At 35.0% G+C, this 15,854-nt stretch overlaps 1 pseudogene; it reads right to left on the bottom strand.

Annotated features, from left to right (window-relative positions):
- Positions 1-2,671: 2,671 nt before the first annotated feature.
- On the bottom strand, positions 2,672-14,629 carry LOC104212243 (probable LRR receptor-like serine/threonine-protein kinase At3g47570; annotated as a pseudogene).
- Positions 14,630-15,854: the final 1,225 nt, after the last annotated feature.

Raw genomic sequence — 15,854 nt, 5'->3', positions numbered from 1 at the left:
TTCTCAACTACTTCCTTCTTTACATTCTTAAGTTCTTGTTGATTACCTTCTCTCGCTGGTTTAGTAGTAGCATCCTTCCCAACCCTAACCCCAGAAGCCTTAGGATTATGGCTTGTAACTCTGGTATTGCCTTCTTTTTCCTTCTCATGGCCCTTCTTGGATTGATTTCCCCCATGTTCCTTCTTCTTACCATTGCTATGATCCTCACCTTTGCCTTTAGTAATTTGTAGAGTAGGTTGATGAACTTCCTCAACCTCTAGTGAATTAAACTTATTCTTGGTTGCTACTTCCTCAAGTTTGGCCTTCCCTTTACCCTTGTTAGCTTCCTTACCTTGTTTGTTATCAACAATGTGACCCTGATTATCCCGTTAGTATATGTTCTTCCTTGCTTGTATCCATTCCTACTTGGCATGATTAATAGTAGGCTTACCAACCACCTTTCCATTTGACAGAACCTTTGTTGAATTTGCAGCTGTACCAATTGCTTCAGTGCTCACCATAATTGTCTTCTCTTTGCCTTGATCCTCAACATCTTCATCAAATCTCTTGTGTAATTCAGGATGAATTACCCAGCATTCTGCCTCACTATGCCCTTGTTTCTTGCAAGGCTTGCAATATTTGGGCATATAATCATACTCAATCCTAATCCATTTAAACTCTTCTGGCCCAGATTCATTAGCTTCTTCAACAATCTTAATACGTTTAGGGAAATTACCTGACAAATTCACTTTTACCTTTACCTTGGCACAACTAGGTCTAGTCCTATTTTGAGTTGCTATGCCTACATGTAATGTATTACCAACTGCACGAGCTAATGAAAATAAACATTCCTTACCAAAGAAATTTGGAGGAAGTTCTGGAAAGCTAATCCACGCTATGACAATTGGATTCTCTTCATCAGGTGTCTACCATGGATTCCATTTTGTACAACGCATCTGCCACATGTCTGATTGAGCCTTTAAATGAAAAGCTGGCTTTGAGAGAAGATGAACATAATCCTCCAATAAAGACAACCTAATTAACACATTATTATCTTCAATCAAGCCAACTGAATAATGACCCTTAATCTCACATTGAATTGGAATCACTATACGTAATTCACCAATAACAGGCTTCACATATGAAAAAATTTCAAGAACTGCAAGTTGAAGCCCTTGTTGTACGATGGATTGCTTCACTTCTTGTTTCTTCCACTTCACAACTGGTTCTCCATGAAGGAACTCAACTGGTTTCAATGGTAGCATAGCTAGGGTTTGCATGGGCATATTTATGACAGTAGGGTTTAATAAATTCGCATAGGTTTTAGGTGGATTAGGGTTTATATTAGGGTTTGTGGAGGTTGGTAATGGCTGAGGGGGGAGGAAGACGACGGACCAACCTCAGGAGGAGGCTGGCCGCCGTCCGTGAAGGCCATGAAGGGCAGTCGCCGGCGTGCACTGTTGATCGCAGGAGAGAGGAGAGCATTTTCCAGACTCTCTTTATCTGAAATCTAACTCATACTAATATTTAAGAGAGTCTCAGTGATTAAAAATTGTGATAAAGTAGAATTGAAGTCACGACCATTTCTACTTTAGATTCAACAAAACCAATAGACTAAGACTATTTCTTGTCTAAAAATATAATAATTAAAGTTATTATTGTTCTTCTATAAATTTCGACACCACTAACAAAAAATCCTGCATACACTCTTGTTTTTTTTTTTTTTGGGGGGGGGGGGTATTGAGGAAAAAGGGTGCACGTGACTGTCACATGAGAAAGTTAGTTGGTGCAGGTGCAATTCCAGCGTATTTTCTCCTTATTTGCACATATGGCCTTATTCTCGCATCTGTGAGTCCGCAGAAGTGGTAACTCTCTCGCATGTGCGAGATTACTGGGAGCAATTTTGCAATTCTACAACCATTTTTGCTCAATTCGTAAGTAATTATGAGATCAGTTAATTAGACAAAGATTAGGTAGGTAGATTAGGCGTATATTGGAGACAATTGTATATACAGATTGTAACTACTAGATTTAGGAAAATGAATGGAGATATTCTCATTTTTCTCTCATCCAGGCCGGCCTTGAGAGCTCTTTCTAGAATCTTTTTTGTTTCTCCTCCATTTCTGATCTTACGGAGCTTTACTTGGATTCTCATTAGACTATTATAACATTGAAGAATTACTTTTGCCGATAAGAGAACTATTATATAACACTGAAGAATTACTTTTGCCGATAAGAGAATACAACGAAATGTTTTAAAGAAGAATTATTTTTGCCGATAAGAGAATACAACTAAATGTCTTAAAGAAGGTCTTAGAATAGCATAGACGTGTAATTTGGTCATACTTTGCATCATTTAATGTAAGTGCATACTGAATTTTAAAGCACTAATGTTACTTTAGAAAAGGGAGAGATCATGTTCGTACTGAAAATTCTAAAATTATGCTAGAATGAATCAAGAATTGGGAAAGACCAATAATGGAGAACAATTTATAGCTGCACAATACCTCCATTTGAATGTCTAGTATAATTATATGGGACACCCCTAAGAGGGGGCGTAGAATTAATGAAGATACGCAATTCAAGCGTGGCCTTTAAATAGCTTAAGAATCGGACAAGCAAAATATTCTTCATATCACATGGTTTTCAATAGCCAAACCATATTTATTCAGGAAGTGCTAACATAGTTACATTAATATTCTTCATTCGACAAAGCTGGAAATGCAATCACCTGTTTCTGCCTAGTGGTCCCAGAAATACCATTTCTTATAGACTGCAGTTCAGCAACAACATCGGCAATGTTCATCCTGTCTCTTGCCAATTCTACAGAGCAAGTAAACCCTACTCCATGCACTGAATTCACACACTCCTCAATTTTGTCACGCTTCATTTCGTTGCTTTCTAGAAGTACTGGATCCAATATCTCTAGCAATCTATGTGGAAATGCAGCTAAAACGAAATTATGAAGGTCAAGACCATCTCTAAACATGTCATCAGTAGGCCGCTTTCCTGTGAACATTTCCAGAAGAAGTATGCCAAAGCTAAAGATATCACCAGAGGAAGACACTTTACTGCCAACCCCATACTCTGCATGTTCACATAAATTCCCAAACATTAAGTCACACAACAACCAAGAAAAGAAAAGAAAAGAAAAGAAAAGAAAAGAAAGGTTCTTCCTAGACTAAAAGACTCTATTATGATCATATGACATGACTCAATTTGCATAATAAGATGATAAGTATTACCAGGAGCAGTATAACCGATCGAGCCTCTAAGAGTAGAAGAGCTCTGCGGACAGGAGAATTCGTTAGTGTCTGCTGTAGGAAGGAATTTTGCTAACCCAAAGTCACTAACATGGCAACCAATTCATCATCAAGAAGGACATTGCTTGGTTTGAGGTCACAATGCACTATTGATTCATGGGAATGGTTGTGAAGATACTCCAATGCACATGCAACATCAATAGCTATGTTCATCCTTTGGAGAAAGTTTAATTTCTTGGTTTCCCCATAAGACATGTCTTCATTTGGGCATGGGTGCAACCAGTCATCCAAACTACCATTCTCCATGTATTCATAAATCAGAGCTTTGAAGTCATTTCCCTCATCCTCAAATCCTGAACATGCGGTTAGTACTTTAACCAGATTCCGGTGTCTGAAATTCTTCAATACTTCACACTCTACCAAGAAGCTCCTGGAAGCTCCTCGTTGTAAAAGGTTGAAGACCTTTACTGCGAATATTGCTCCATTATTTTCCATGAATCCTTTATATACAGATGCAAAGCCACCTTTACCTAACAAATTTGCTGAACAGAATCCATCTGTAGCCTGGTACAGGCTTCTGTAAGACACTTGTACGAGGGAGTGGTTCGTAGAGCTTGCCAAACGTGTCTTCTTTCTTTTGCAACTGTAAAATATTATGAAACAAAAGAGCAAGGCCAACCCAAGAACTCCAGAAACTATTGAGATGGTTAACTTAAAGGTGGATGTTGGGAAACTCTTATTTAACTCTTTTTGGGTACATTTAGGAAGCTGCAGTTCAAGTGCACCTCTACATAGCTTCGAATTTCCAAGCACGGAAATTGCACTTGCATTTTTAAATATACCTTCTGTTGGCAATGAACCTTCAAAGCTGTTAAAAGAAAGATTCAAAAGCTGCAAGTCAAAATCACCCAAATATTGTGGAACTTGACCAGATAGATTGTTGTTTGATAGATCTAATAACCGAAGACCTCGCAAAGAACTCAATGAGGGGATACTTCCCCTGAAGTAGTTACCTTCCAGCGAAAGTTCTTCTAATCTAACACAACTGCCAAGGGTGTCAGTGTTGCGGAAGCCAAATGTATATAGTGTGAATAAGTCACAACTACTATACCAAAATTATGACAGCCACCAAATAATAAATAAGACAATAAAACAACAATAAAGGAAACACCAGAATTTACGAGGTTCGGCTAATTTTGCTTACTCCTCGGACACAACCAATATTTTATTCCACTCCAAAAATACAAGTAAAATAATACTAAAGAGAGAAGATACAAATGCCTTAAACAAATGAGAAGGCAAATGAGAGGTGTGTTTAAATCCTAAACATTAAGCTTTCTTTTATAGGGGGAAAATCCCCCCAACCCTTCTTTTCCCACCGATGTGGGACAAAAGATTTGCCAAATTCAACAAATCTCCACCTTGGCAAAATTCCACATCTTCAATTTTCTCTCAATAACAAATTTTGATTGTGTCTTCATCTTCAATCTTCAGTTTTCAACAATGTTGATCAAATCCAAACAATGTTGAAACTTGACCGCAGTCACCACCTTTGTCAGCATATCAGCAGGATTCTCCGTAGTATGAATTTTCTTCACTGTGACTCCACCTTCTTCTATGATTTCTCGTACGAAATGATACCGAACATCAATGTGCTTCGTCCTTGCATGATAAACTTGGTTCTTCGCTAATTGAATAGCACTTTGACTATCACAAAAAATTGTGATACCTTTTTGTTCAACACCAAGCTCCTTTAGCAATCCTTGAAGCCAAATTGCCTCCTTCACAGCCTCTGTAATAGCCATGTACTCTGCCTCTGTTGTAGACAAAGCAACTGTTGACTGCAAAGTAGACTTCCAACTAACTGGTGCCTTTGCAAAAGTAAACACATAACCAGTAGTTGATCTTCGTTTGTCCAGATCACCCGCAAAATCTGAGTCACAATATCCAACTACAGACTGATTGTCTTCCTGCTCAAAAACTAACCCGACATCTACAGTATTATGAATATACCGTAGAATCCACTTCACAGCTTGCCAATGCTCCTTCCCTGGATTGTGCATATATCTGCTAATAACTCCAACAGCTTGTGAAATGTCAGGCCTTGTGCAAACCATTGCATACATCAAGCTACCAACAACATTTGCGTATGGTACCTTTGACATATACTCTCGTTCAGCTTCATCCATTGGCGACATAATAGTACTTAGCTTAAAATGGGAAGCAAGTGGAGTACTAACTGGCTTAGTCTTGTCATCTATGCCAAAACGTTGAAGTACTCTCTTCAAATATTCCTTTTGAGATAAACAGAGTTTCTTTGAACGTCTATCTCTTATTATCTCCATGCCAAGAATTTTCTTTGCCTCACCTAGATCCTTCATCTCGAACTCCTTCTTCAGTTGAATCTTCAACTTATCAATTTCTTCCGAATTCTTGGAAGCTATCAACATATCATCAACATATAGGAGAAGATATACAAAGGAACCATCTTTAAGCTTGCGCAAATACACACAATGATCGTATTTGCTTCTCTTGTACCCTTGCCGCAACATAAACTCGTCAAATCGCTTGTACCATTGTCTAGAAGATTGTTTCAATCCGTACAATGATTTTTCAAGTTTGCACACCATATTTTCTTTTCCAGCAACTTTGAATCCTTCTGGCTGAGTCATGTAGATTTCCTCCTCCAAGTTTCCATGTAAAAACGCAGTTTTTACATCCATCTGAACTAGTTCCAAATCCAATTGTGCTACCAAAGCCAACATAATTCTAATGGAGGAATGTTTTACAACTGGAGAAAACACTTCATTGTAATCAATTCCCTCCTTTTGAGCATATCCTTTGGCCACCAATCTTGCTTTGTAGCGAACATCTACTTGGTTAGGAAATCCTTCCTTCTTTGCAAATACCCATTTGCACCCAATTGCTTTCTTTCCCTTCGGGAGATTGGCCAATCTCCATGTATGATTCTGATGAAGGGACTGTATTTCATCATTCATGGCAATCCTCCACTTATCTTCTTCTGAACTTTGGACAGCGTCTTTATAAGTAGTAGGAACATCATCAGCTACAATTGAGGTTGCACAAACAACCGTTTCTATGAGACGAACAGGTTTCGTTATTGTTCTTTTTGGCCTGCTGGTTGCTATTGATTCAAGTTGTTGTTGAGGTTCCTGAGTTGGAATCTCCTCTACTGGCTCTCCTTCCAGAGGGTAATCTTCATTTGTTTCCTCCTCTGCTTCTTGTGTAGGAAAAATAAATTTTCCCTCAAACTCCACCTGCTTAGAAGCACCTTTATTTTGTTTGGTATCTTCTGTTACCTTATTTACCATAGCAGATTCATCAAAGGTAACATCCCTGCTGAATATTACTTTCTTTGTCATAGGACACCATAAGCGATATCCTTTGACTCCAGAAGTAATTCCCATAAAAATAGCCTTCTTTGCCCTTGGATCCAATTTTGACTCCGTCACATGATAATATGCAGTTGAGCCAAACACGTGCAAAGAGTTATAATCTACAGCAGGTTTTCCATACCATTTTTCAAATGGTGTCTTGCCATCAATAGCAGCAGATGGTAAGCGATTAATGAGGTGGCATGCATATGTAACTGCCTCAGCCCAAAATTCTTTGCCCAAGCCACCATTGGACAACATACACCGTACCTTCTCCAGCAAGGTCCGGTTCATACGTTCAGCCACTCCATTCTGTTGTGGTGTATGTCTGACAGTGAAGTGTCGGACGATGCCATCATTTTGACAGACCTTATTGAAATGATCATTTTTGTATTCACCTCCATTGTCTGTGCGAATACACTTGATCCTCTTGCCTGTTTGATTCTCCACCATCGTCTTCCATTTGAGAAAAATTCCCAACACTTCATCTTTGCTCTTCATTGTATACACCCATACTCTTCGGGAAAAATCATCAACAAAGGTTACAAAATAGTGCTTCCCACCCAATGAAGGTGTTTTGGAAGGACCCCAAACATCAGAGTGTACATAATCCAAAATGCCTTTAGTATTATGGATCGCTGTACCAAATTTAACCCTTGTCTGTTTCCCTTTAACACAATGCTCACAAAACTCCAAGTTGCAAGCCTTGACTCCTTTTAACAATCCTTGATCTGATAGAGTTTTCAAGGATTTTCCTCCAGCATGTCCCAAGCGCATGTGCCATAGCTTGGTTGCTTCTGCCTCTTTGTCGTCACTGGATGTCACTGTCGTTGTCCCAATAACTGTACTACCACGATAGCAGTACATATTATTGTTCTTCCGATTAGCCTTCATTACCACTAGTGCACCTGAGCATACTCTCATCACTCCATTTTCTGCAATGATTTTGAACCCTTTTGATTCTAGGGCTCCCACAGAGATGAGATTCTTCTTCAAGTCTGGTACATATCGAACATCTGTTAATGTTCTGATCATTCCATCATGGTTCCTTAATCGTATTGAACCAATGCCATATGAGGTAAGAGGGCTGTTATCCGCTGTGTGGATGACTCCATATTCTCCTTCTTGAAATTCCACAAACCAGTCCCTGTTGGGACACATATGATGGCTACAAGCCGAGTCCATCAACCATATGTCTGATGATGTTAATGACTCTGTTGTAACTAATGAGAAGTCTGAATCATCACAATCAGCTACATTTGAATCCATAATGGCCTTTCCATTGTTATGTTTGGCCTTATTCTTCAACTTCGGACAGTCTTTCTTCCAGTGCCCCTTTTCTCGACAAAAGGCACATTCATCTTTGCTGGGTCTGGATCTTGACTTGGATCTTCCCTTCTTTGTCCTCATTTGACTTTGAGGACGACCCCTCACAAATAGTGCTTCTCCTTCTCCGCCCTTCTGTTTTTCTCGCTTTCTTTGTTCATAGCTGTACAAAGCCGAACAAACTTCTCTGAGAGAAATTTCGTCATTTCCATGGAGTAGAGTAGTTTCAAGGTGCTCGTACTCATCAGGAAGTGACGCCAACAACATTAAGGCCAAGTCACCATCATCATAAGTTGTATCCATATTTTGCAAATCTGTGACCAACTTATTGAAACTGGTGATATGTTCATTCATCGTGGTACCAGGAACATAGGTGAAGTGAAACAGTCTCTTCTTCATGTACAATTTATTTTGACTGTTTTTCTTCAAAAATTTATCCTCCAGTGCTTTCCATAATTTACTTGCAGAAGTTTCCTTTGTGTATGGATATTTCTGCTCTCTAGCAAGGTAGGATCGAATGGTACCGCAAGCAACACGGTTGATAATTCTCCAATCTTCTTCTCCAATAACATCTGGTTTCTTTTCTTCAATGGCCAGATCTAGCCCTTGTTGAAAAAGGACATCTAGAACCTCGCCTTGCCACATCCCAAAATGTCCGGACCCGTCAAATATTTCTACCGCAAATTTCGCATTTGACACAATTCTTGTCATAAGCGAAGATGCCAATGATGACGTATTGTTGACACTTGATGTAGATTCTTCTTGTTTATTGTCTCCCATCTTTGACACAAATATTATTTAATAGCTGACGACACAAATCAAGATTATTTCCTTTCTGGTGTGGAAGATCAGACTAAGCTGCAACCACAGAGCATACTCAGACAGAACCTTGACTCAGTTACCAAGATAAATCTTTTCTGATGTGGAAGATCAGACTATGCTGCAACCACAGAGCATACTTAGACAGTACCTTGGCTCTGATACCAATTGTTGCGGAAGCCAAATGTATATAGTGTGAATAAGTCACAACTACTATACCAAAAATTATGACAGCCACCAAATAATAAATAAGACAATAAAACAACAATAAAGGAAACACCAGAATTTACGAGGTTCGGCTAATTTTGCCTACTCCTCGGACACAACCAATATTTTATTCCACTCCAAAAATACAAGTGAAATAATACTAAAGAGAGAAGATACAAATGCCTTAAACAGATGAGAAGGCAAATGAGAGGTGTGTTTAAATCCTAAACATTAAGCCTTCTTTCCCAACCCTTCTTTTCCCACCGATGTGGGACAAAAGATTTGCCAAATTCAACAGCCAGGAATTTCACCAGACAACTTGTTTCCCTTAAGAGTCAATACACCAAGATTCTTAAGATTTCCAATGGCCACAGGAAGAGAACCAATAAACTGATTATGAGACAAGTCCAAATACAATGTCAAGGAAGAAAGGCCAAAAATTTCCTGAGGTATTGAGCTATTGAGGTTATTTTCAGAGAGATTTAATGCCTGCAAATTTTGGCACTGACCCAAACTAATAGGGGTACCACCATATAGTTTATTGTGATTAAGGTCAAGCTTGGTTAACAGACTTAGATTTCCAAGGGCTGATGGGATAGTCCCCCTGAATCTGTTATGTGATAAATCCAAAACTTGCAGCTTTTCAAATCTCCCAATAACAGATGGAATGGTACCAATCAATTGGTTTATTTGACATTCTAATAGTTGTCAAATTGGTAAATCTTTCCAACCAGCTGGGAATAGGTCCAGATAGATGATTGTTGCTCAAAAGAAATATCCTGTGAGCTTAGTTGAGAGATTTTTCATTGATTCAGGAATCACCCCTCCAAAGTTATTATCATCCAAACCTAATTCTTCAAGATTAGTGGCATTTGTTAAGGACGAGATGAAGCTTAGGTCATCATATCCTCCACTTCCCAGGAGGTTGCTGGAGATGCTAAAATGACTAAGCTTATACAATTTCTCCAAATTAGGAACTTGACCTGTAAGGCTGTTGCTATCAACGAAAAGATACTCAAGGTTTGACGAATTTGACAATGAAATAGGAAGTGGTCCTTAGAAAGAATTTTCAGATATGGCTATGTAGTACAAATTAGGAAGAGTGGTTCCCAAGTATGGTGGAAGAGTCCGTTTGAATTTGTTCAGTGAGACAAATATAGTAGTCAAGGAAGAGAGGTTAAAAATTCCAGGAGGAAACTCACCAGACAAGCTGTTATCGTTGAAGCCAATATATTCTAGCTTCATCAGGTTTCCTATCTCATTGGGTAAGTGTCCACTGAGATAGTTAGACGAAAAACCAAGAAACAGCAAAGATGATAAGTTCCCAAAAGAACGTGGAATGCTGCCTGTCAGACTGTTTCTTGGAGCTTGTATGAGCTGGAGTTTCGAAAAAGAGCCAAATTCAGCAGGAGGAATCCTTCCTATGAGGTTGTTCCAAGAAAGACGAATCTCGACAAGGTTGGAGCAAGCTGATAGATTTGAAGGGATTTCACCATCTAGTGAATTGTTCCTAAGGCATAACATTTTCAAATTTTGTAAACGGCTTAGCTCTGGAGGTATTCCACCAGTAAAGCTATTGTTGTCGAGAAGCAACTCATTCAGAAAACTCAAATTTCCTATATGGGGTGATATTGGACCCTTAAGTTTTTGATGCTGCAGCTTTAAAGATGTAACGTATCCACTGCTGCTGTAGATCACACCTTGCCACTTATAGAAGGGAACGGTTTCATTCCATGATCTCAAGACTTCAAAGGGATCATGTGTTATGGTCTGTTTGAATGCAAGCAGTGATAGTCTGTCTGTTTCATTGTCATGATTTGCAGCAATCACTACATCCAGAAAGCCAAAAATGAGGAAAAATGGGAAAATGTATTTGGCACAAAGACAGAAAACTGACTTCATCTTTGCGACGTCTTAGATAAATGGTGTAGGAATTTGTTATTAGGACCTTATTATAGTGTGACTAGAGCTGGAATACCAAATTGACATGCTGACTGACCATTGATATGTAGGAAAACAAAGTAAATTCCTACATATCTGGTAGCAATTAATGTTAAAAAATTTGCCAGTATCTTGACCTGAGAACCACTGTAAGATGATTTGAAGAAATTATCCATCATAGTACTATTTTTAAAGTAGCTGCGCTGATTGGGAACTCAGGTAATAAAGGTCACCCTAATTGTCACAGTCAGTTAATTAGTGTCAAATTTCTAGTCAAAATACAATACAAACTTTGCCACATGTCAATGAAAGTTTGACAAAATCTTGAAAGCTCACTTTCCATCTTTTAAAATATAGATCCTTTACCTGCCGCTTCAATTTTCCAAATTGATCTTTCTTTTTAATTGTCCGCACACATCATTTGATGTTTCAACATTTGTTTCATCAAGCACTGTTCTTAGGCATAATAGTTAATCAAAAAGAAAACACCAAAAATCTTCACCTTAGTTCGGAACAGCACATAATTAAAACCAACAAATATTATTATCTTTATACTTATATCGAAGTGCTCTTAAATTAAGCTGTGAAAATGAGCTCTTACTCATGAATAGAGAGTTCTAGCCAGAATAAAGAGCAAATCATCCATCCTTCCCCTCCAAAAGGACAACTTTAGTAAATAAACAAACCTGATACTTGCATAGAACAAGTTGGTAATTACAATAGCAACTTTCTGTTTTCCTAGTATTTTTCCTTCCTTTCTTAGACGCCTGGAAATACATAGTCACATAGATAGATAGGAAAATTCTGTTAAAGGTACAGCTTCCAGGGACCAGGTTGACTTTTCTTTTAATTCCTCTATCCCTCATGATTTTGCTCTCAATTATCTAGCTCTAATACATGTTATACAGATCTTCCCAAGTAGTGAAGATATTGGAATATGTGAAAACACCAATGATTGAACTGTTCTTAGGAAAACCTTCCCTTGGACACATGATAAAACTTGTATATTTTCAGAGAACTACAATTTTATAATCTTTATACTCCCTCTATGTGACAGTGTTTGAAATTTGTGGTCTTAAACAAGACATTTGTGTGACTATAAAACATCTTATTAAGGGTAAAATCTATATTATATTAAAAGGAGAGTAGTGAAGCATGAGGTTAAGCCAAGTGGCAAGTTAAAAAAAAACCGCTTGACAATTTTTAAGACAACATTAAAAATTTGAATTATAAATGGAAACATAATTAATGGAAGTAATAGTTCAATAAGAATTATTTTTTAATTATGATATAAATCTCTATTAGTAGTGTAATTTAGTTAACATTTTTTTGTATAATTATGGTAGGAACGAATTTTAATTAATTGATCAAGCTTTGTAACTGACCTTATTTTGGTACAATATACATTATTGTAGGTATCTTTAATTTTTATATATAATTCAGTTATGGTAGGTATCCTTTTTTCAGAAAGAATCAACTAAATTTTTATTTTGTATCTTACACATTAATTTTAAGTTGAAATAATAATTCTTTATTTGGTACAAGCTTTGTATCTGATCTTATTTGGGTGCAATACATTACTATAGGTATCTTTTATTAAAATTTTGTGTATAATTCAATTATGGCCGGTATCCTTTTTTGAGAAAGAATTAATTAAATTTTTATTTTGTATATTACACATTAATTTTAAGTTGGAATAATAATTTTTTATTTAGTACAATCTTTGTATCTGACCTTATTTGTGAACAATATACATTACTATAGGTATCTTTAATTAAATTTTGTGTACAATTCAGTTATGGTAGGAAGATAATTAAATAGTAATATATATATATATATATATATATATATATATATATATATATATATATATATATATATATAATGAGGTTATATTAATGTTTACAATTCGTACAAATAAATATTTTATACATAAATAAATATTTCTTAAAATAATAGTAAAAATATTGCTGCAACAATTAGAGTTTTTACGATTAATATTTGAATTGAGTATTCCTAGGTTAAGTTTGAAAGTATAAGATGATTTTTGAAAATGTGGTCCAATGGAGAAAATAAAAGAATAAGATATATTTGAATTTGAGATGGGACTTTTTTTTAATATGATAAGAAAAATCATATTTAAGAATATGAGCAATAGAGTCAAAGTTACTATTGAAATAAGTTTTATTTATTATTTATATTATATTAAAATAAATGTGATAAAAGTGGATATTAAGTATTGAATATACAATAGCAAAATAAGAAACAAACAGAGAAAAAATCAAAATTTCTATCATAAAAAACAAAAAGGATAAAACTTATTTAAATTTGATATAAAAAAGTTTTTTTAAGTATGATAAAAAAGGTCATGATGTGGATAAGGCCACATAACTGAAGTTTAACATATTAAAACAATTAAAAAATATCAAAATATTAATAAATTAGAGATAATGTGAGGTTATTTATACTAAGAATTAGTTTAAATAAATATATAATGCTTAAAAATATTATTAATGAATTTAAACTGTTTAAGAATTTTGAGTATTAATTTTAAATAAAATAAATATTTCTTTCAATATTAAAAAATCATACATCGATTTATATAATAATATTAAAGGATATAAATAGATTATGATATTAAATAAAGAGGCATGTTAATGAAAGCCACATAAGAAAATAAAATACTACATATTAGGTAACTTAATAGCAATAATCAAAAATTTAAAAATATTTAATATTAGAAATAGAAGGGAAAGACGATTTGAACTTGAGATTTAGATTAAAATTATGGTGAAAACGCTCAAACTATGGATAGGACTACAAAACTAAAATTTTACTAGATAAAAAACTAACAAATTAAAACTAAGGAAATACAAAATAAATATCTCATGTGGGTAATTTTATGAACGAAAATTAAAGTCTAATTTGTATCATAACGTTAAAAGAGAAAGAAAATTTAATTACACGTGATACAAAAAACAATTATAAGAAAATTTAATAGATTCAAAATATAACAAGAAAAAATTATCTATTAATATTTTAAACTAATTCAAAGTTATAACTTAAAATAAAATGTGATATTATATATTTTGTTTATTGGTAAAATATTAATGTAAAAAACTAATTAAAAATTCATCGTAGGGAAGAGGATGTATAAAGAGGAAAATAGAGCTAGTGTGAGAATATTTATACTTTGAATTAATTAAGTATAAGGAAATTAAATAATTAAATAATACTCAAAAATATAATTGAAAGATTTAAATGAAAAAAGAGTTCCAAGTAATTAAGAGGATAAAAGAACAAAAATAAATTAGCTTTTAGGAATAAAAAAATTTATATTTATATATGTTTATCAAAAGGGTAATAAGCAAGATATCAAGTCAATTGGTAAGCTATATCTAATACCCACAGTGAAGAATTAGTAGTAGCTAAAGAAACCTTGAAAACATTTTTCATTAATGTCTCACCTTGTTTCTTGTCCTTTAGAGTTGCAAGATACTCCTTGCAGTTTCTCTTTTAGTGCCATTTCTTCTTACAGTGAAAACATTCAGCATCATATACTAACTGCAAGATCAAATCTTCAGAAAGCTCTTTACCAAGCTTGTACCCCAACTTCTGATGTTCTTCGGTAAGAACAATCATATGATTGACAAGGGGTCCAACTGGAGAGTTTTCAATGTCCAACTGTGTATCAACCATCTTCTTAAGTTATTTAATGATTGCAGTTGGATCCATACTCTGATGTTTCCTCTGGAGTTTAGAACTCATAGAAGCGAGAATGATGTGTTTAATAGCAAGACATTCTTCCAAGTGTTTCTGATAAACCTTGGTGCCTTGAACATCATTCTCTGGTGGGATTATCTTTGTAGGCTTATCGATCACATGAATGAGCTTTTCATGCATGTGAACAATTCTCAAATTTCTATACCAGTCACCAAAATTTGGTCCTACCAACTTGTTGGTCTCAAGTATTTCACGCAGTGATATAATGGACATATTGAGAAATCTAAAATATAGAAAAGAAAAGGCAATAATATAAGAACATATTTGCATATATCATAAAGACATGGACTTTATCTAAATGATATTTTTACTAATTATTTTAAACTATTTACCCTCATTATAGTTTACGAAATCTTTATTTCTGTTAATAGAGTAAAGGAATCCTTTAACAATATGTATGAGCCCATTCGAAGTCAAGTCGTTTTTCACATATATTTTAAAGGTAGGTACTCTTACCAATTGTATCCCCATACAATTTTCTTAAATAGCTCTATGTCAAATAGTCCCCTGGTAGTCAGGTCGATCCTATTGGCATAGTTGAGTCCAACCATCATGATAACAAAGAACTTATTAGATTTTATACTCCCCCGGGTAGTCCAAGCGTCTAGTATAAAATTGAATAATTCTTTCAATCCATACATCTAATGCAATAAATAATTTTAACATATTCTCGGACTATAAGTCTCCTGGTAGTCAGACCGCTCCTTATAAACAAGAAATAAGTAAAATTATTTACTTTGATGGATAGCTCTATAATAAAATATCTCATATTTTATTATTTAAGAACTCAAATTTTAGTAAGAGGGAATTGTTACTAAAACAATTTTTAATAACATGAAGATAAAATCTTTTATAGCATGTGAATTAAGTTCAAGTTGTCTACATGCTTAGTCCTAAAATAATTTACATCACATGTGATAAATAATTCAAAATTATGTAATGAACAAGCATGTGACATAAAGACGAAATTCAACATTCTTCTAACATGTTTATCTTATATACCACATATATTAAATAAAAATAACTCATGCCAGAATATTATTATTAATTAACATCTCATGAACTAATAACAATTAAAAATAACAATAGAATCATGTAACCTATTGTAGATTCCCGTCGTATCTAATACATAAATTTCAAA

The sequence above is a fragment of the Nicotiana sylvestris genome, chromosome 5 (assembly GCF_000393655.2).
Source record: "Nicotiana sylvestris chromosome 5, ASM39365v2, whole genome shotgun sequence".
In the NCBI taxonomy this organism is placed as follows: Eukaryota; Viridiplantae; Streptophyta; class Magnoliopsida; order Solanales; family Solanaceae; genus Nicotiana; species Nicotiana sylvestris.
Note: the sequence above shows the minus strand (reverse complement) of the source record. Positions and strands in the feature narration are given on the sequence as shown.